General features: G+C 34.7%; 1 pseudogene; it reads left to right on the forward strand.

Annotated features, from left to right (window-relative positions):
• Positions 1-335: 335 nt before the first annotated feature.
• LOC122685774 lies at positions 336-4,601 on the forward strand (annotated as a pseudogene).
• The last annotated feature ends 16,243 nt before the right edge of the window (positions 4,602-20,844 follow it).

Genomic DNA, 20,844 nt, shown 5'->3' on the forward strand with positions numbered 1-20,844 from the left:
GCACGGCAGGCAAGGCCCATATTGACTCTTTACATGTATCTGAGTGTGGACCGTGGTGGACTAGACACCATCATTATCCCGGGCTCCTTCTGTTGTGCTGCCTAAGTAAGTACCAGCAGTGGCCACCAAGACCCACCCAGGTCTGCCCCTCTGGGCCACGATCCTACTCTCTCACTCGTTGTGGCAGCCCTAGATCCAGTGTGACATGGAGTAAATAAGGTTGGAGTGTTTGCTTGTGTAGGCTGGGTCATGGGATTGATGGTCATGGAAATCCAGGAAGCCCCTGGAGCAGTCCTCAATCTCCCACCTCCACATGGCCTTGGGTGCAAGTCAGCATGTATGTGCTTCTCAGGAGAGTGTCTGGGATTTCCATAGCCCTCTTGTCACTCCTACCAGCCCTCCAACCAGTCAAGCAGGTTCATCTTCACTTTGTAAGCATTCAGTATGTCAGTCGAAGCACTCACTCCACAGGGCGAATTGCTGCTTCTGTAAGCTCTCTTCCCCTCTGAGTCTCCTTCCTGGGGACACAGATCCCAACCTGATGGCTTATTTTGTCTTTACCGGACTCTGTGTCTATCTTTGCTTAAAGCCTTGGTTGTACAAGACTTTCTGCCAGTTTCCAGGTAGTGTTCAGTGAGGATTTTTCCACACATGGATGTATTTTTGATGTGTTCATGAAGTGAGGTGACTTTCATGTTCTTTTTCTCTGCCATCTTGATTGATCTCTCCAGTTTAACTATTTGCAAGCAATTTGTATTATAAATAGACATCCTACAATATTAGTGCTTCCAGATGATAAAATACAGTAACAAAAGTATAGGAAATATAACACAACTTTAAATCAACATTTTGAATGGATAAGGAAGCTGTGGTACATATACACCATGGAATATTACTCAGCCATTAAAAAGAATTCATTTGAACCAGTTCTAATGAGATGGATGAAACTGGAGCCCATTATACATAGTGAAGTAAGCCAGAAAGATAAAAAACATTATAGCATACTAACACATATATATGGAATTTAGAAAGATGGTAATGACAACCCTATATGCAAAACAGAAAAAGAGACACAGAAGTACAGAACAGACTTTTGAACTCTGTGGGGGAAGGTGAGGGTGGGATGTTTTGAAAGAACAGCATGTATATTATCTATGGTGAAACAGATCCCCAGCCCAGGTGGGATGCATGAGACAAGTGCTCGGGCCTGGTGCACTGGGAAGACCCAGAGGAATCGGGTGGAGAGGGAGGTGGGAGGGGGGATCGGGATGGGGAATACGTGTAAATCTATGGCTGATTCATATCAATGTATGACAAAACCCACTGAAAAAATAAATAAATAAAGGGAAAAAAAAAAAAGAAGTACAATTCACAATAGATATATATCAATAATAAATACTCATGTGATAATCTTATGTCTGGATATATAAATCAAAAATGAAAATAAAACATGAGAAAAATCTAAAAAAAAAAATCAGCATTTCTTATATCTCTGTTAAAATATAAAATCAAGATAAGCTCAATGAATTATACATTTACAATATTTAATTATTATTATGAAATATTTTAAATGTGCTTAAAACTATGTCTTATGCATATGTGCATGCTCAGTTGTAACTGACTGTGACCCCATAGACTGTAGCCCACATCTCTCTGTTGTGCTGAGACCAAATATAAACACATAAAATGTGCTAAGTCCATTGCTAATAACACTTCATAATTATAATGAATATTGCAATAGTCATTCTTTTACAAAAAGTTGTCCTACTTAAGCTTTGTTAAAAATAATATAATCACACATTTTATACTTGTAAATAACCAAATATATCCTGAAATATGATTGTTATTTGGCATTTTAATGTGTCCACTTGCACTCATAAATAATATTCACTTGTATTATCAATTCTAATAAAAAGTCACTACCTTTTTATTTATTGCATTCAGTTTCAGCAGAATAAAAACTGCCCAAGATGTCTTTGAATAGAAGATAAATCACCTTATGCATAACGGATCAATAAAATATCAAACTTATTCCTCTGGATTTTGTAGCCAATAGCATGTGACTCTATTTCTGGGCTCCATTTTCTAAATAAAAATAGATATGGAGGATTACATTTTCATTTTATTTTATACTTTCTCTGTAACTGGCAATCGACTGATAGTGAGTTTATAATTGCCTTGAGATCAGAGATAATATTGTCAGTGTTATATAGCCTACATCTAATAAAATTAAGTAAATAGGTAGCTTTTATTTTTACTTTATTTTTAAAATTAATAGCTCATATTTAATTATTCATTTTTTCTCTCCTTATACTCAAAGATTAATTGAGGATGCAGACTATTTAATCTTATGGTGCAAGTCTTAGCTGACAAGTTATATGCTCCTTTGCTTCCAAGGTTCTGTAGGTGCTTCACTATGTTGCACTAACTCTGTAGTAAGTCATGCCATTATTTTCCCTTTACCTTTAAATAACCGACTGCCCTAAAAAGAAAAAGATAGGGAATACGGAAGTTCTACCATTTCTAGGGGTCTTGTACACATAATTTCCATATTTTAATCAGTAACCAAGACCATATTTCAATGAAGAATTTTGTTCCAAGGACTAGTTTTAATAGCAAAAAATTGATGGTATTAATTCACTAGAGAAGCATGTTTAATTTGTAATATAAATCTCATAGTTGACTGGGGATACTGCTCTATAGGACATGTTCATTGATAGTCTTTACATCTATGCACATAGGAATATCTCATATCTTTTCTGAGAACATGCTTTCACACTAAAGAATACCCAGCTATTTAGGTAATAGCTGTCTCCTAGATAACTGTATCCTAATAAATGAGCCACAATTAGACATAAATCTTGAGAGCAATTATTCTTTGACTTGATATAATTTGCTTGATCAAAATCTGTACCAGTTTTACATCTTTTGGTGCATTTGGTGGGAAAACCTCTAGTCATCCCTCATTTAAAACAAAAGCAAAATAAGTTCCTAAATATATATTTTATACAATTTTATTGACCCTATATAGCTATAATTTTGGAATATATGTGAACTATTAGTATACAAGCATTTTCAAGGATTCAAGTTCAATCTTGGATTATCTCAGTAATCAAGATTGTGGTGAAACAAAATGTAAGAAAAAATATATATGTTGATAGCAGAAAGATACATCAAAATGTGTGAAAAACAAAACAAAAACAAAAAACAAAACCTGGATAGCCAGATGCAAACAAACAAGAAAATGTGACAGAGACCTTACACCCTTACAAAAAAAGAAAAACTAAACTAAAAATGTATTACACACCTAAATGTAAAGCACAAAACTAAAAGACAACAAAGGAGTTAACCTAGATGACCCTAGATATAGTGATGGCTTTATATATTTAATAGCAAAGGTATGATCATGAAAGAAATAGTAGCTATGCTAGACGTCATTAAAATTAAAAAAAAAAAAAAAAAAAAAGCTACCCAGTAAAAGACAATGTGAAGAGAATTAGAAGCCATGACATATACTAGGAGAAAATATTTCTGAAAGACACATACCTCTAAAAGATGCATACAGCTGGGAAGATGATCCTGCCACCTTCTCCAGCTCAGCTGCCCTCCGCCATCAGCTCTCCAGGCGATTTTCTCTGTGCCTGTACTCCCCCCTCCTGCCTTCATCTCCTTAAGAAAGTGTCCAGAAAATGAAACACACACACAGTCCACCAAAAAAAAAAAGAAAAAATCAGGGAGCTGGAGCAGGCAGAAGAGTAAGAGGGCACCCACGCAGGAGAGACGGCTCAGCCATTCCTGGAGGAAGAACGGCGCAGGCAGAGGTTGGCGGGGACTGGGACTCGGGTCTCATGGCCCCCGGGATCCTGAAAGGGGCTGCCTCAGCTTAGGATAGGCAAACTGTGTCAAGCCTCCACTATCTCTCAAGGAAGGTGTGCCAAGAGAAGGCTAGCTACACAGTGGTGCAGACGAGTGAAGAGGGGCTGGCAGCCAGCGGCGATCTTCCCAGGCCCCTCCTGATGCTGGCCCAGAACTGCGCGGTCATACACAACCTGCTGGGCCCAGCCTTCATCTTTCTGCGTAACGGCTTCGCGGAGAACAGGCAGCCTGACAGATCTCTGCAGCCAGAGGAGATTGAAGAGCTCAGGGAGGCCATCAGAGAATTTGACAAGGATGAATATGGCTACATCACCTGCCGGGACCTGGGTAACTGCATGCGCACCATGGGCTACATGCCCACCGAGATGGAGCTCATCGAGCTGTCTCAACAGATCAATATTAACCTGGGTAACCACGTAGATTTTGGTGACTTTGTGGAGCTAATGGGACCTAAACTGGCGGAGACAGTAGATGTGATTGGAGTAAAGGACCTGCGAGATGCCTTCCGAGGGTTTGGCACCAATGGTGACGGGGAGGTAAGCACCAATGAGTTACCAGAGGCCACGAGGAAACTCCTGGGTCATCAGGTGGGACCCCGAGACACAGCGGAGATTAGCCGAGTTGTGAACCTCAGTGAGGTTGTTGAGCAACTGGAGTTCTCATTGATTCCTAGAGGGGATGCAAAAATGTACAGCCACTTTTGGAAGACAGTTTGCAGTTTCTAATAAGACTAAACAAGCTATTTTCATATACTCCAGCAATTGTTTGATATTTACCCAAAGAACTTGAAAATGTTATATCCGTGCAAAAGCTTGCACATGGGTGTTTATCATTATTTTCAAGCCCTCCCCACATTAAAAAAGATAATAAAGAAATTTATGTCAAAACATGAAAATCCAGAAAAAAATAGATTTATTTCTTTAAGTAATAAAACTTTGGTAAGTTTTAGCTTGCCAAAACTGAGAAAAAGAAATAAAAAGTATGGTTAATCTCTTGCCTGTTGAATTTTTAGTTTAAAAGTCTCCCATTCATAAAAACTACAAACACTAAAAGAAGATATAATACCAATATTAGTTAAGATTTAAAACCAGTGTAACTCTAATACTAACTAGAGAATATTACACTTATAGAAAAGTTAAAGGAAAATAAACCCCATAAACGTAGATTCAAAGACTCATGAACAAAACTTTAGCAAATTGAATTGTTACAATAAATATATCTGATTTATTCTGAGAATATAAGCTTTATTATTCAAAACAATGTGATTACCTATTACAAAGAGAAAACAGTATAGAAAACATATGGTTATCTCAAAAAAAGAATAAAATTCATTTGATTAAATTATCATTTCTTAAAAGACACTCAGCACATTAGATATGGAAATATTCTTAGTGTTTTAAGTTATATGTACAAAACACCTACATCACACTCAATGTTGAAATATTATTTACTTGCTTTGTGAGGTATAGGAGGATACCTAGTATATAAATATTTTATCATGGTAGCAGACTCTATTGTGAGTTATGAAATAAATTATTTAAGTTGGGAATTAGAACTTCAAAGCTTCAAAGCTATGGGAAGATCTGTACATGTAGAATTGGAAGTTTAAATGTGTCAACAACCTATGATTCTATGAGAATCATCAAATGCAATCGCAGAAGTAGAGCCACATGGGGAACTGAAAAAATTGCATGGAGGAAGTTGTTGTCTCTGAGAGCCACAGCTAAATGATTTGTGTTAAACAAGAGAACACTTTATCAGGGGGCTTAGTCATCAAGAAGATCTATGCACATAGTGGTGGGGATCAAAGATAAGCTTTAATCTATTAGTCATTTCTGCATCTATTGTTTAATGACTATAAGAATGTCAGCCATCAGTACCCTACTCATGCCCTTGAGCTTTCTATTTGTCTTTCTCTGTGTCTTTGCCTGTGTCTTCTTTTTATCAGCAGGACTCATTTAAATCAAAATGCCTTCCTTCTCATACTCAATTACCCAACTTTATTATCTCACCTATGACTTCCTTGTTGCCACTTACATAGAAATATTTTAATCTTTTATCTATCTTTAATATTTTAAGCTCTTGATCACTTGTTTCCTCAAATGATTCTTTATTTTGGTTTTCATAACAGCAACAACAACAAAAAGTCCTGATTTTCCTGGATTTCAGATTATCAGGGTAAACTGTATAGTATTTGAGAGAGGAGGCCCTGGGGCCAGATGAACGAATTTTCATCCTGTCTCCATCATTTACAAGCTGGTGTTGTATGATTTTAGGAAACTTACTTTGTTGGTGCTCTTCAGTTGCCTCAACTATATAATAGAGATAATATTTGTTTCAACCTGATAGATTAAAGTTCAGTTAGTTAATAGATGCAAAGCTATTTGATCATTTACACTATAAATGTTTAGGCTTTATTGCCCTATATTTGTGGTTTCTAGAATATGTGGGCAGTGCAGGGTAATACAGATGCTATTTAGCTTGCTGAATGTGTCTAGGAAAGACAGGATAAGATATTTTGCAGGTATCAAATTTGGGGTTCTTTCTTTGTCCTTTGATATTCCAAATAGGCCAAAATATGACTGCAGTTCACCATATTCCAAACATTAAATGTCCTTAATTTTATATAAGTAGGTAGGTAAGTAAGTACATAGATAGATAGATAGAGATAGGTTAAATTATTTTTCCTTGCCTTGTAATGCTAAGCACTTCTTTGGAGTAAGGCTGTAAATACCTACACAGTTATGATCATATTTGGTTAATAACTAAATCAGTTTTCTGAGACAGAAGGGATCAAGGCAGTCATCATCCAGTCAGGTGATTGAAACTTATCTATCTTTAATTTGAGAATTTCTGAGTTATGATGTCTAATTCTATTTTCACATTAAAATTTTGATTGGTTATTTGCGCCCAACCTCAATAGTCTAATTAGTTTGACTGTAGCTTCCTGATTATGTCTCTGAGGTTTTCTTTCTTTCAAATCTGCTTATATCTTTAAAATTAGTTTTACTTTTCTCTGTTATGTTTTCTCTTTACACTCTATTCACTCTTTGTGAGTTATTATGTTCTTTACTAAAGGAACTTCAGTTATTATCTGGGGCCTAGGCTGTTGATAGTCTCCCAAATTTGCTGCCCAATGAAAGACCCAATTCTTCAAACTCATTACAATATTTCAGGTCCTGCAATCAGTTTGGTAAAATAGATAAGCAGAAGGCTAGCGTGTAGATTTCAAAACTCATCCTTAAAAAAAGAGCCATGTCCAGAGTTCTGCCTCCTGCTCTTGAAGCCCTGGCCTGCTGCAGTCCATGGGGTCATAAAGAGTCGGACAGAACTTGGTGTCTGAACAACAACCCATTCAAATTATTTAATTTGTTGGCATATAATTACTCAAAGTAGTTTCATATAATCATTTTTATTTCTGAAAGGTCAATAATAATTTCTATTGTTTCAGTCACTTGAGTATTTTTTTTTTCCTCTCTCTTTTCCTTAATCTATCTAGCTAAAATTATGTCACTCTTGTTGATACTACAAATGATCAATTTTTATTTTCTTGATTTTCCCTAGTGTTTTGGTATCCTCAATTTGCTTCATTTCCACTTTAGTATTTATGATTACTTCCCTTTTATGGCTTTAAATTTAGTTTAGTTTTGTTTTCTAATTTCTTAACTTACAAAGTTAGGTTATTGATTTGAGGATTTTTTTGGGTTTTTTTTTTGTTTGTTTTTTTAATATAAGCAATCAGAGCCACAAAGCACTATCTTAGGTTAATCCAATAAATTTGTGTATATTATATATTAATTTTTTCATCTGAATGTATTTTTATTTTTTATGATCTATATCTTTAACTTATTAGTTATTTAGAAGTTTTTTTTTAATTTCTACATATTTGCAAATTCAAATTTTTCTACTGTTACTGATTTCTAATTTCACTTAATAATGTTCAGAAAACAAACTTGCATCATTTCAACTTAAATTTAATTGAAATAATATATCACCTGTTATATAGAATATTTTCTGTGTTCTTAAGAAGAATGTGTAGTCTGCTGCTGTCAAGTATAATATTCTGTGGGTGGTTGTTAGATCTAGTTGTTTTTATGATGTTCTTAAAGTCTTCTGTTTTCTATTTTAATGTCTAATTGTTTTTTATATCCATTATTTAAAGAAAAGTATTGAAGTCTCTGATATTATGATTGAGTTGAATTATTTCTCCCTTTAGTGATACCAATTTTTGCTTTTTACATTCTGAGTTGTTGTTAGGAAAATGTATATTTATAATCTTTTAGATATATTATCATATCATTTAGAAATGAATCCCTAATCTCTAATAACATTTCGGTTTTAAAGTCTGTTTTGCCATGTATTAGCATAACAGCTTTAGCTTCCATGTGTTTGCTGTTTGCATGTCTCTTTTCCCATTCTTTTAATTTCAGCCAATTTGTAGCATTGCATTTGAAGTCTGTCTCCAGTAGACAACATAGAGATATATCTTGTTTTTAATCCTCTCTGACAGATTCTACATTTTGCCTGCACTGTTTAAACCACTCACATTCAATAATCTCATTGATGTTGGAGTTATGTCTGCCATTTTAGTTTTACTTTCCAAATGCCTAATGTTTATCCTTTTCTGTTCTTCCTTAAATGTTAGTTGCATAGTCATGTCCAACTCTTCGTGAGCCCATGGACTGTAGATTGCCAGACTCCTCTGTCCATGAAGCCCTCCAAGAATACGGGAGTGAGTAGCTATTCCCTTCTTCAAGGAATCGTCCCGACCCAGGGATCAAACCTGGGTCTCCCTCATTGCAAATAGTTTATTTACTGTCTGAGTCACCAGAGAAGCCCCAGTTCTTCTTTAACTCCTTCCCTTTCCATTAAGTGAAGATTTCTAGTATGGTATTTAACTTTGTTAAGGATTTTTCCACTATATTTTATTGGCAATTTAAATATCTTTAGCTTATTTTTTAATTGAAGGAAAATTGCTTTACAGTGTTGTGATAGTTTCTGCCATAAAACAACGCAAATCAGTCATAATTGTACATATATATGCAAGAGGGAGGCTCACCTCCCTCTTGAGCCTCTCTCCTGAGCTTCCCCCCATCCAACCTCACTAGTAATCTCAGAGTGCCTGGCTGGGCTCCCTGTGTACTATAGCAACTTCTCATTAGCTATCTGTTTTACACATGGGATGTCTATGCTACCTTATCCATTCATTCCTTCTCTCCTTCCCCCACTGTGTCCACAAGTGAGTTCTTTATGTCTGGGTTTCTATACCTTCCCTGCAAATAGGTTCATCAATACCATTTTTTTCTAGATTCCATAAATATGCGTTGATATACAATATTTGTTTTTTCTCTTTCTGATCTACTTCACTCAGTATAACTCACACGAGGTTCGTCCAGCTCACTAGAACAGACTCATATTCATTATTTTTATAGCTGAATAGTGTTCCATTAGTGAAGAGGAACTAAAGAGTTTTTTAATGAGGGTGAAGGAGAAGAGTGAAAGAGCCAGCTAAGACTAACTATTAAAACAAAACAAAACAAAAAACTAAGATCATAGCATCCGGCCCCATTACTCCATGGCAAATAGAAGGGGAAAATAGTGACAGATTTCCTCTTCTTGGGCTCTGACATCACTACAGATGGTGACTGCAGCCATGAAATCAGAAGATGATCGCTTCTTGGTAGGAAAGCTATGACAAACCTAGACAGTGTGTTGAAAAGCAGAGGCATTATTCTGCCAACAAAGGTCTGTGTAGTCAAGGGTATGGTCTTCCCAGTGGTCACATGTGGTTGTGAGAGCTGGACTTTAAAGAAGGCAGAGTGCCAAAGAATTGAGGCCTTCCAACTGAGGTGCTGGAGAAGACTCCTGAATGTCCCTTGGACAGCAGGAGATGAAACCAGTCCATCTTAAGGGAAATCACCCCTGAATATTGACTGGAAGGACTGATGCTGAAGCTGAAGCTCCAATATTTTAGTCATCTGATGTGAAATAGACAACTCATTGGAAAAGTCCCTGATGCTGGGGAAAATCTTTTTAATGAGTGTTTTATATTTATAGCCCATTTATTTTTGAGTACTAGACATCCAGTTGGGTTTCTCAGGTGGCACTAGTGGTAAAGAATCCACCTGCAATGCAGGAGACAAAGAGATGCATGTTCTGCCCCTGGGTTGGGAAGATCCTCTGGAGAAGGAAATGGCAACCTGCTCCAGTATTCTGACCTGGAAAATTCCATGGACAGAGGACCCTGACGGGCCACAGTCCATGGTACTGCAAAGAGTGGGACATACCTGAGCACACACATAAACATTCAATAGAAATACTGGTTCTGTATTTAGATGTCATAATATTTACATTTGAAAAAATTGATTCACATACTCAAGTTGTTTCAGACATATATTTTTCAGTGACTGAATTAAGTATGCAGCATCATTCTTCTTTGAAATTTTCTTTCACTTTCATAAAAAGTTTTTCATTTTTAGAGCAGTAGATTAAACTTTGAAGCAAAATCAGACCTATTTCAAAATTATATCTAAGTTAAGTGAATTCCCCCACTCTTGGACAGGACTCAATGCAGGAGTTCTACATGAATACATTACTGGGAATATATTCCCAGAGGTAGTACCATATTTCATAGTCTCTTACTCAGGTTTTCAGACTTTCTCAAAATGAATAAAGGAGAGAGAAGGCAGCAATGGCCATATGAAAATATCAAGTTGACATGTATCATTCTATGCATCTTAAATAACTGAATAGTAAAAATGGAGTGAAGATGTGCTCTTAAGGCAAAGGAAATAATATTTGGCAAGAAGCTGTTGGATATAACAATGTGAATTGAAGCTGTGATTTATCCTCCCACTCTTCATCATGATAGTTTTGAGCAAAATTGCCCTCATTCAAAAAATGAGTAATATTGACAAAAGAACTTTCAAGACTTAGGTAATGATATCAAAGGAAAAAAGGTAGGAATAAACACTTGCAAATGGAAGATGAAAAGATATTTTTCTCATTATGATTTTCAGTGAAATAGGAGCAGAGTTCAGGGAAAACATCTCTAGAATTTCAAAGAAATGCTAGGCTTAATTTTTCTTTTTAAATAAGAGTTACATGGCCTCAGAAATGAGATTCTGAGAAAATAGAGATTCAAAGGAGTAAAGATGAAAATAGAAACATCTATATAAAAATTAAAATGTTAAATAGAGCTGAATGATAAACTGGGAGCAGTAAAGCACATATGATGTTAAATTCAGTCAGGAATATTGTGGAAAGGACAGAGGAAATTACAAGACTTTAAATGGTAGAGGAGCACCCTATACAATAATTAAGGGTAGATAATAAGTGTAGAAAAATACAAATGTAAAAAAAAAAAATGAAACGTGTTCCAAAGAAAATGAAACTAAAAATATAGATATTCAAAGATGTAAAAGAGAGATAGGAATGTTCCACTGGGAATAGTGGAAGGACTTCCAGAAAAGTTATCTTTTTTTTACAAAAAAAAAACAGTGAAAGTATTGGCAAAATTTGTCATCATCAACTTTTTCAGTACTTTGGAAGTTAACCAGAATGTGCAACAATCTTGGGAGCATTTCTTCAAAAAATGGTTAAATCTAGGTAAGAATAGTGAGCTTTGTAATTTTGTAATAGTGGTATTGCAAATATTTTTGTTCCAATTTCTGTCCCCTCATCTCTGGGATAGCCTTGAACACCTGCAGCCTAAAATGGTTATGAAAACCCAGAGCTTAAAAGCCAGTGGATGGAACGCAACAGAATTGGAGCTCCCCCAAAGTCCTATATCCACAGAGTGGTCATACTGGGCCTGTGTAATGATTTCCTGTAGAACACCACTCTCTAGACTCTTCTTTATTTGACCTTACTGAGAGACATTGCAAAGCTAACTATAGCCTTCCGCCTGTTTTTTGTTTTTTTTTTAAACAATTTGTAGCAACTGGTTACCAGTGCAGCTGCCTGAGATGGTGCTAACTTTTGAGGATGATGTAAGGCTGAAGATTATTTAAAATGAAAAAAAAAAAAAACAAAACAAAACTATGGAAGGAGATACCCAAAGGGGATTTGGAAAAGTTTCAACATATCCCTAGGAATTAAAAAGGTCACATACAGCTCCAGGGTTATGTGTTTACTGAGGAAAGAGCTAAGTATGCCCTTAGCTCTCCTTTCTGGCCGATCTTAAGTATCCAAGCAGGCAAAAAGTGAAATCTAGCTAGACCCATAAACTTCCTGTCTGAGCACTGAGAATATGCCCTAAACTGCACACACAGTCCCTCAACAAATGCTAGAATTATTTGTTTGAGGCATTTAAGATAATCTTGCCCCAGTCATTGGCTGATCATTAAACTAACTAAGCTGCGACTTCAGTTGGCATGGCTGGCAAATACAGACTTTAAGCAATTAATTCAGGAAAGCACCTAAATAAGCAAACAGACGTAACAACAAACCCCAGGGGTGGGGGGGATGAGGAGAATCTTTGTTCCAGAGTTGTTATACATTATTTAAAATTTCACTTTTTTTTTCAACAAATGAAAATTATATTAAATAGGTAAAGAAACAAGGAATCATGACCAATACATGGGTATTAAAAAATCAATAGAAACTGTCCTGGAGGAAGCACAAATATTAGATTTTACTAAACGAAAAACATAAAATGGCTGTTTTAAATATGTGAAAAGAATTAAAGTAAAAAAGTCTGAAGAACTGACAAATATAAAGTTATCTCATTAATTAGAGAGTATTGGTAAAGATATAGAAATCGTAAAATAGAGCCGACTGGAAATTTGGATGTTGGAAAGTACAAAAACTAAAATTAAAAATGTACTAGGGTGTCAACAGCAGATTTGCGATCACAACGGGTGACCTTGAAGACAGGTCAACTTATAATGTCCAGTCTTAGAAACTGAGACAGAAATAGTGTAGAAGAACAGAGCTTCAGAGACCCACGGGGCAACAGTGAGCATGTAAACTTATGCAAAGTGAAGTCTCAGAGGAAGACAATAGGGCAAAAGAAGCACAAAGAAAGAAATAAGTCTGAAAATTGCTACATTTATTTGAAAGTAAAGGAGTGGGAAATCATATAGGATGCAAATTGTTGTTGTTCAGTCACCAAATCATGTCCAACTCTTTATGACCCTATGGGCTGTAGTACTCTAGGCTTTGCTGTCCTTCACTATCTCCCAGAGTTTGCTCAGACTCATGTCCAATGAGTTAGTGATGGACCATCTAACCATCTCATTCTCTGTCAACCCCATCTCTTCCTCCCCTCAAGCTTTCCCAGCAGTAGGATCTTTGCCAGTGAGTTGATTCTTCATATCAGGTGGCCAAAGTAGTGGAGCTTCAGCTTCAGTATCAGTCCTTCCAGTGAATATTCTGGTTTGATTTCCTTTAGGATGCAAATAGTAATTGAAAAAAAAAACAAAAACAAAAAACCTGTAGTAACAATAGTTAGATAGAAGAAATTTAGGACAAAGTTGATACTGCATACTAAGAGGACATTTTGAAATGATGAAAGTGTCTGTCAAGAAAATATAACTTTTATAAACTTTGTAAATGCATACAATAATGAAGTACCAAAACATATAAATAAAAATTAGAGAATTGAGATAAATATAAAATTGAGGAGAATGATAAACCACCTTTGATAGCAAAAAGCATAAAAAGGCAGATCAACAGCAAACTAGAAGAACTGAGCAACACAACCCTTATAACAAGTTAGACCTAATAGACACATATAGGACGTTCCACACAAAGTACAGGGTATGCATTTTTTTCAAATGTGTATGGAACTTTCTTCAAGAAAGACTGTATGTTAGATCATAAAACATGTTATACATATCAGATCAAAATCATACAATGGGTGTTCTCAGACCATAGTGTAAGGAAATTAGAAAATAACAGATGGCAATTTGGGAAATTTATAGCCATATGGACATTAAATATAACAGTTATAAAAAAACAGTGAATCAAAGAGGAAGTCACAACAGAAATGAGAAAATACCCTGAGATGAGTGGAAACACACACACACTCAACATACCAAAATGTTATTGAATGCATGTTAAAGTAGTACTAACAAGGACATTTTTCTATAACTGACTGTATTAAAGAAAATAGATAAATCAGTGATCAATAAGGCCATGTTAAATAAATGGATTAGAAAAATAAGACTACATGCAAAATAAGTAGAAGAAGGGAAATACTAAATATCAAAATTAAAAAAATAAATCAGGAATAGAAACACAGTAAAGACAGGAAGAAAGAAAAACTTACATAGAAAAGTTAATGAAGTTTACAAACTTTTAGTTACTGATATACACTTCTGTGTTTAAATAAATGGGATAATTTGCAGATGTAGGTCCACTTGCATGTTTGGTGGTTGAGGGGTTTATGTCTCACAACTCCAGTATCTGTATAAAGCACAATGTTAAGTAATCTAGTGCCAGGAAGAGAGACATATAGAGTGGGGATCAGGATGATACAAGGAAATTTGAAGAGAGTGGCTAATTGTAACAGCCACTGCATTTTTAAATCCAGGGACCACAAAGGTGCAATAGAATTTATAGGCAGGTAGGTTGATGGTCATGAATATGTAGTTTCTACTCATCTCTTGTGTTATGGGATTTTACCAATCAGTAAAAATCACCCTAGTTTTAGCACAGAAAAATCAGGTATTTTTTTTTTAATCCAAATTTATCATTAAAAAGTACTTATTTTTGGCCAGACATGATGATCTGAAAGGAGTGGTAGAGTACTGCTATTGAGACACTGAGACTCAAGGATATTCATTTGTAGAAGAACATAGCTAATAAGTGATAGAGCTGAAATGTGAATATGGAAAAAAAGAAAAGCACAGGGGCATCTTTCCACTCTTTCTCCCATAGGAAAACTGACATGGATTAACGTGGCAGCTGCTGCTCAGATCCCATCATCACGTTTCTTTCTCTGTTTAAGAACACGGTGGGGTGATTGTTTTGATAGGATCTCTCACCCTGAATATAGAAAACACTTATCTTTATGATGATGCCAATACAGTGATTTACCCATGCTTATCCAAGGCCACTGCTGGTGTGTCATGATGCAGAACCATAATGCATAAAAGTAATTTTTTGAGCAGCAAAGCAGAAACATATGAATAAATATACAGTATAAGATGTCAGAAGATCAGGGACTGCACATATGCTCAATGGACTACTGAAACTACCTTTGGAGTCTTGTAGTGGAAAGTAGCAAGATGCAGTGTATGTGTGTGTTTTTAATTGAATAACATGAAGAAAATAAATCCTACCTCAGTCTTTCAATAGAACAGTTATAAATACATCTGCATCTCCCATTATTTTATGCAGTAGTATCACAACATTAAAATAATAAGCAATATCATAGGCTTTGGTTCTTGAATAGTCATTTTATAGTGCCTAAATGAAACCCTTAGCTTATTCAGTTTTGTGTTATGATAATCAGTTAATAATCGAGAGGAGAGGCCCAGTAAGCTGTTTTGACATAGTATTAATAGTAGGTACAATGTAAGGATAAATCAATTCTGCAAAACTTTACTAAAATAAGACTGAGGGGTAAAGGTTTACACCTTGCCAGTGCAGTTATTTATGGGTGGTTTGTTTATGTTCTAGTAGAAGGGAAAAATCTCTCAGCAGACATCTGGACCAATTGCTATTTTTATCCTCCTGTTTGAAACATGGCCTTGGGCATCTTTTGGTCCTGATATTTTTATTTTAAAAAAAACCTGACATGAATATTCACTTAAAGAGATAATTAGATGTACAAAGTCAATTTGGTGCAGAATTCCCCATGCTTTTATATATATGCTCACTTTATGTGTTGTATGCCATTATTCCTAACATGCACAGTAATTACAGGATACAGAACTGTGGTATATTGGAGTGAGTTAATAGGATATCAACAACAACAAAAAAATGAAGGCAATAAAGCAATGGGTACTGGGTGTGTACTCCTCTAATGCCATCAGTGAGATAATGTGCAAGTTGTACTACAAATATCAAATCTCAATATATCATATTTGAGGGAGATCGCTATGGTGTAATTGTTGTTTCTATATTATTAGCATAGCAAAGTAGCACTAATATTTGTCCAAGTTTATTGAGATAAAATTCACATGTTTTATTAATGGCTTATGATGTACATCATACTGGTTTGATATTGTGAAATGACTACCAGAGTACCATTAGCTAATATTGCCATCATATATTTACTGTTTTGTTTGTGTGTGTGTGTGATAATAACATTTAAAATCTCCTCTTAGAAACTTCCAAGTATGTAGGATATTATTATAAATTATAATCTCCATGATGTATATTAGATCCCCCAAATTTGTGTGTTTTATAACTTGAAGATTATACCCTTTGACAAACATCTCATTTCTCTTACCTTTAAGCTCATGGCAACAGCCCTCCATACTACTTTCTGATTCTATTGTTTGTGCTTTTTTTTATTATTCTAAATATACATACCTACAGTCTGTGTCCTCTGTCTGGCTTATTTCACTTAGCATCCTGTTCCCTAGGTCCATCCGTGCTGTCCCAACTGGCAGGCTGTTCCCCTTCTCACGGTGAATAATGTTCCATTGTGTATATATTTTGTATATTCTTTATTTACTCATCCGTAGATGGACACTTAGGCTGTCTGTCTTGTCTGTTGTAAATCGTTGCATTGAACATGGGAGTGCGTAATCTCTAATATAATGATTTTATTTCATTTAAGTAAATACACAGAAGTAGGGCTGCTGTATTATATGGTAGGATTTTTTTGTTTTTAGTTTTTGAGTAACTGCTGTGCTATTTTTCCATAGTGTTTGAACCAATTTCACATTCCCACCATCAGTGCACAAGGGTTTCCTTTTCACCACATCCTTGCTAACACTTGTCTCTTGGCTTTTTTTATGGTAGCCGTTCTAACTGATGTAAAGTGGTTTCTCATTGTGTTTTTATAATGTCATCTCCCCACTGGTTAGTGATTTTGAGTATCTGTTCATGTAATTATCAGCCATTTATATGCCTTCTTTGGAAAAATATCTGTTTGATTTCTCTGTCCGTTAAAAAAATATTTGCTTCTTCTCTATTAAATTGTATGAATTCCTCTAATATCTTGGATAGTAACACTTTTTTATATATGTGATTTGCAAATGTCATCTTCCATTCTGTAGATCACCTTTACATTTTGTTAATAGCTTTCAATGCTTGCACTTTTGGTATTACATCCAAATAATTTCTTGCTAAGACCAATGTCAAGGAGCTTTTGCCTTGGTTTCCAATAGGAGTTTTACAGTTTTAGTCCTTATGTTTAAGTCTTCAATTTATTTCAAGTTAACTTGTTTTGTGAGAGGTGTGAGATAGGGCTCTAACCTAATTTTACTGCTATCATTATCTAGTTTTCTCCAGCAAAATTTACTGAAGAGACTATAATTTCTGCATTGAGCATCATTGGCTTTGGTCAAATTTTTATTAGCTGTATATGTGCAAGTTTAGTTTTGAAATATTTTTTCATCTATTGGTCTGTGTGTCTATTTTTTTTTTGCCAATTCCATACAGTTTTAATTTCTGTAGATTTGTGATACAGTTTGAAATCAGGGAGTGTGATGCCTCCAGCTGTATTTCCTTTCTCAGTGTTTCTTTGGTTGCCTAGGGTCTTTTGTCGTCCCATACAAATTTTATATCTTGTTTTCAATTCCTGTGGAAAATACCATAGCATAGGAGTTTTAATAGGAATTGCATTGAATCTATAGATGACTTTGGGTAGTTTGAATATTTTAATTATGTTAATTCTTCTAATCCATGTTCATAAAGTGTATTTTCATTTATTGTCTTCTTTTTTCTTTTTTACATTTATTTATTTTTATGTTGAAGGATAATTGCTTTACAGAATTTTTGTTGTTTTCTGTCAAACCTCAACATGAGTCAGTCATAGGTAAAAGTGTTCAGTGTACAAAACTTTGACATCCTTGGTTAAATATATCCCTAAGTATTTTGCTTGTTTATGCTACTGTGAATAAGTTGTTTTCATATTTCTTTTTCAGAAACTTTCTTTTTCTATATTGAAACTCAACTGATTTCTGTATGTTGATTTTATATCCTGTAACTATTACTGAGTTTATTGATTAATTTCAACAACTTTTTGATGTGTCTTTAGGGTTTTATATATGTAAGATGATATTTGCAAACAGAGGTTAGCTTATATTCTTCTGATTTGGATGCCTTTTATTTATTTATTTACTTTCTGGTCTCAATTGCTCTAGCTGGAACTTCCAGTACTGTGTTGAATGCTAGTGGTAGGAGTGTACCTTGTCTAGTTCCTGATCTTGGAGGAAAACCTTTCAGCTTTCCATTATAGAATATGGTGTTAGCTATGGGCTTATCACATATAGGCTTTATTATCTTGGGGTACATTTCTTCTATACTCAATTTGTTGACAGTTTTCATCATGAAAAGATGTTGAAGTTTCTCAAATGCATTTTCTACATGAATTGAAAATTGCTTATTTATTTTATTTTTCATTTTCTTACTGTGGTGTATCACATATATCAATTTGCTTGTGTTGAATCATTGTTGCCTCCCAGGTATAAATCCCACTTTATTATGGTATATGCTCTTTTTAATGTGCTGTTGTATTTGGTTTGCTAATATTTTTGAGGAATTTTGCATAGACATTTATCTGTAATATTGGCTTATAGTTCATTTTCCCATAGAGTTCTTGCCTGTTTTTAGTATCAGGACAATACTGGTCTTGTAAAGTTGGATTAGTGATTTCCAAAGAAAGAGTATGAGAAATCTTGATGTTAATTCTTAAAATGTTTGGGTGAATTCACCAGGGAATTGTCTGATCCTTGGGTTTTCTTTGATGAGAGAGTTTGGATCACTGATTCAGTTGCCTTACTCATTATTGGTCCATTTAGATTTTTCGTTTCTTCATCATTCAGTTTTTGTAGATTGTATATTTCCAGCAATGTAACCATTTATTCTAGGTTATCTAATTTGTTGGAGTATAATTTTCATAGTAATTTCTTTCATTGTATTTTCGTGGTATCAGTTGTAATGCTTCCTCTTTCATTTCTAATTTTGTTTGAAATTTCTTTTTTTTTTTTTTTAGTGCAGCTAAAGGTTTCTCAGTTTTGCTTACATTCTCAAAAAAGCAACTTTTAGTTTTATTGATCTTTTATATTGTTTTTGATCTCTACTACCTTTATCTCTGCTCTCATCGGTTTTGTTTTTTTTTTTTTTGCTAAATTTGGAATTGCTTTATTCTTTATCTGGTGTATTGAGGTATAATGTTAGGTTGTTTTAAGATCATTCTTTTTCCTTAATTAAGACACTTGTTGCTGTAAATTTCCCACTTAGAACTGCTTTTGCTACATCTCATAGGATTTTTTGTTTCTATTTTCATTTGTCCTAATATGTTTTTGATATATCTTCTTTGACATATCCATTGTCATGAGTGCTTTGTTTAATTGTCACATATTTAAGACTTTTTAGCTTTCCTCCTGTAATTAATAAGAAAAGGTATTTGGTGTGATTTCAGTCTTCTTGAATTTACCAAATGTTTTTTTGATCTGCCATATGATGTGTCTTAGAAAATGTTCTGTCCATGTGTTCCTGAGTATAGCGTGTTCTGCTGCTGTTGTGTGAAATGGTCTATGTATACCTGTTAGATCTGTATGGTCTAAAATGCGGTTCAAGTCCAACATTTCCTTATTGACTTTCTGTCTAGATGATCTATCATTTTTGAAAGTGCACTATTTGAAGTCCCCTACTATTATTGTATCATGGTCTGTTTATCTATTTAGATCTGTTAGTATTTTCCTCATACTGTGTATATCATACATACTGTGTATGTCACACATACTGTGTATGTCATACACTGACTGTGTATGACTATTATTGTATCATGGTCTGTTTATTTATTTAGATCTGTTAGTATTTTCCTCATACTGTGTATGTCATGACATACTGTGTATGTCATACACTGACTGTGTATGACACAGTCAGTGTTACATAGGTATATATTGATGATTGCCATATCTTCTTGATGAATTGAATACTTTGTATAATAAACTTGTTAATTTCTTGCTATAATTTTTGGCTTAAAGACTCTTGTCTGATATAAGTTTAACTGCTATTGCTTTCTTTTGGTTCCTACTTGCATAGAGTATCTGTTTCCATGTCTTAACTTTGAGACTATGTGTTCTTAAAGCTAATATGAGTTTCTTTAGGCAGCATGTAGCTGGGTCTTGTTTGTTCATTTTTTTGTTTGCTTGTTTTAATCCATCCAGCCACTCTTTGCCGTTTGATTGGAGAACCCAATTCATTAACATTAAATAAATAGTATAGATATGAACTTACTAACGTTTACATTATTCATTGTTTTCTGGTTGTTTTTAATTTCCCTTATTTTGTTTATTCCACTTTTCTGCTTTCTTTGTGAATTGGCGATTTTCCATCAAGTATACCCTGCCAGTATTTAATAGCTCCTTTGGAGTACATTCCCTTTCCTCTCTTTGCAGATCTAGCATATCCACAGCTAGGTTTATGCTACAGCTTGACCAAGTTATAGTTACAGGTGATAGTAACAGCCTAGAGAATACCATGGGAAGTGGGAACAAATCCTGTCTAGAAAAAGTACTGTTCACATCACGTCTGTGATATTGTGTTTTATATTAGGAAAGAACTCTACTTCTAAGTTTTCCAGTGCAATAGCAACTAGCCACGTGTAGCTATTTAAATATAGCTGTTAAATTAAATAAGTTTTTTTTTAAATTAAGTCCTTCAATCATATTTGCCATATCTGAAGTGCTTAGCAACCACATGTGACCAGTGACTGACACAATGGAAAGAGCATATGTAGAACATTCCGTCACCACAGACATGGAATGTGCTTGACTGGACAGTGATGGTATATTTGTTATAAAACCCTGACCCAGACTTTGATAAGTCTAAACTCAT

This window comes from Cervus elaphus, chromosome 29 (assembly GCF_910594005.1).
Source record: "Cervus elaphus chromosome 29, mCerEla1.1, whole genome shotgun sequence".
NCBI lineage: Eukaryota > Metazoa > Chordata > Mammalia > Artiodactyla > Cervidae > Cervus > Cervus elaphus.